This window comes from Triticum aestivum, chromosome 4D (assembly GCF_018294505.1).
Source record: "Triticum aestivum cultivar Chinese Spring chromosome 4D, IWGSC CS RefSeq v2.1, whole genome shotgun sequence".
Classification (NCBI taxonomy): Eukaryota; Viridiplantae; Streptophyta; class Magnoliopsida; order Poales; family Poaceae; genus Triticum; species Triticum aestivum.
The window spans coordinates 453,652,599-453,655,401 of NC_057805.1; positions in this window are offsets into that span (position 1 = coordinate 453,652,599).

Consider the following 2,803-nt stretch of genomic DNA (forward strand, 5'->3'; position numbering starts at 1 on the left):
GGGGGAGAAAGCAACCGTGAGTACTCATCCAAAGTACTCGCAAGCAAGGAGCTACACTACATATGCATGGGTATATGTGTAAGGGCCATATCAGTGGACTGAACTGCAGAATGACATAATAAGAGCGGGAAAGCTAATCCTGTCGAAGACTACACTTCTGGCCACCTCCATCTTGCAGCATGTACGAGAGAATAGATGGTAAGTTCACCAAGTAGCATCGCATAGCATAATCCTACCCGGCGATCCCCTCCTCGTCGCCCTGTTAGAGAGCGATCACCGGGTTATATCTGGCACTTGCAAGGGTGTGTTTTATTAAGTATCCAGTTCTAGTTGTCATAAGGTCAAGGTACAACTCCGGGTCATCCTTTTACCGAGGGACACGGCTATTCGAATAGATAAACTTCCCTGCAGGGGTGCACCACATAACCCAACACGCTCGATCCCATTTGGCCGGACACACTTTCCTGGGTCATGCCCGGCCTCGGAAGATCAACACGTGGCAGCCCCACCTAGGCACAACATAGAGGACAGCACGCCGGTCTAAATCCTATGGCGCAGGGGTCTGGGCCCATCGCCCATTGCACACCTGCACATTGCATGGGCGGCCGGAAGCAGACCTAGCCTAGCAGGCGTTCCAGTCCAATCCGGCGCGCGCCGCTCAGTCGCTGACGTCACGAAGGCTTCGGCTGATACCACGACGCCGAGTGCCCATAACTGTTCCCGCGTATTTGGTTAGTGCGTATAGGCCAGTGGCCAGACTCAGATCAAATACCAAGATCTCGTTAAGCGTGTTATTATGAAGTAACCGCGAACGCCGACCAGGGCCAGGCCCACCTCTCTCCTAGGTGGTCTCAACCTGCCCTGTCGCTCCGCCACAAAGTAACAGTCGGGGGCCGTCGGGAACCCAGGCCCACCTCTACCGGGATGGAGCCACCTGCCCCTTCAGCCCCCATCTCCGAACAATATCATAAGTAATGTAACAGTATAAAGTATATAGCATATGCCCGTGATCACCTCCCGAGTGATCACGGCCCAGTAGTATAGCATGGCAGACGGACAAGAGGGTAGGGCCACTGATGGAACACTAGCATCCTATACTAAGCAGTAGGATAGCAGGTAAGGGTAACAACTGTAGCAACAATGACAGGCTATGCATCAGAATAGGATTAACCGAAAGCAGTAACATGCTACACTACTCTAATGCAAGCAGTATAGAGAAGGAATAGGCGATATCTGGTGATCAGGGGGGGCTTGCCTAGTTGCTCTCGCAAGTAGGGGTCGTCAACAACGTAGTCGGTCGGGGCACCAGCAGCGTCGTCGGTCTCGTAGTCTACCGGAGAGAAGAGGGGGAAGAAACAATGAATACAATGCAAACAGATGCATAATGATGCATGACAAAGCAAACATCGGTGTTAGGTGTGCCCTAACGCGGTAAGAGGTGATACCGGCGAAGGGGGCAAACATCTGGGAAAGTATCCCCGGTGTTTCGCGTTTTCGGACAGATGAACCGGAGGGGGACAGTTGCGTGTTCGATATGCTAGGGATGTGTGGCGGGCGAACGGGCTGCGTAACCGGATTTGTCTCGTCGTTCTAAGCAACTTTCATGTACAAAGTATTTTGATCTGAGCTACGGTTTATTTTATATTAATTTTAAAAGATTTAAACCAATTTTAGGATTTATTTAATTATTTTAAATTAACATTATCCAGAACAGTGTATGCTGATATCATCATGACGTCGGCACTCAACAGAACATTGACTGGGTCAAACTAACGTGTAGGTCCCGCATGTCATTGACTGATTAACTAACTAACAGATTATTTAGATTAGTTAGCTAATTAGATTATCTAACACTGATTAATTAAGTTAATTAATTAATCCTTTTCTCTTTCTTTTTTTGGGGCTGGGCCCGTTCGGCCAGTGGCATAGGGCCATTGCGGGCGTGCGGGCACCAGCGGTGCGGTTACGGGCGCACCCGTGCTGGGCCGAGCCTGACCGGGAAGGCGAGGCGAGGCCACCGGGGAGCGGCGGTGCTTGGCCGGCGTGGGCGACAGCCAGCGGGAGCGACGACCAGCGGGGGTGGACCCGGGCGGCGCCACATGGGGGGAAAGCGGAACGGCGGACGGCGGCAGCCACTACAGGCAGTGTGCGGCCACGGGGAGCAGGGGGCCGGGCGGCGCGCCGGCGTGGAGGAGGGCGCGGTCACCGTGGCGCTGGTTGTGGCGAGCGCGAGCGAGGTGCCAGTGCGGGCCGCAGAGCACGGCGACGCGAGAGCAGCGCATGAGAGGCTGCGGGCAAGGCGAGGGGCCGAGCGGGAGCGCGGCGAGGTCGACGGGTGGGTCAGAGGGCGGCAGCGCGGTGGGGTAGAGCAGCAGCAGAGGGCCGACCACGGCGCGGGTGCAGCGCGTGCGGGCTGTAGCAGCGGAGGGCGAGTGCGGCCTGGAGCGGGCGGGCACGGCGTCGGGCGCGGCGGACGGCGTTCGATAGGGGGAGAGGGGAAGAGGAGGCCGAGGGCCTTACCGTACGGTGTAGGGACAATGGCAGCGGGGCTCGCGGAGGAGGTCAAGGATGATGGCGACGACGGAGAGGACGGTGATGACGGAGAGGACGGCGACGAGGTTTCCGGGCGGCGGCGGTGCTCCAGCGACGACGGGGTCCAGCGGCGTCGGAGGCGGTGACAGTGAGCGCCGGCGACAGGGTTGGGGCGCCGTGCCCGAACCAGTTCGGGCAGAGGAGGGTGTGAGGAGCGAGGGAAGTGGGGTTTTTCGCCCCGATCCAGATTGGATCGGGAGGGGGGAGAGGG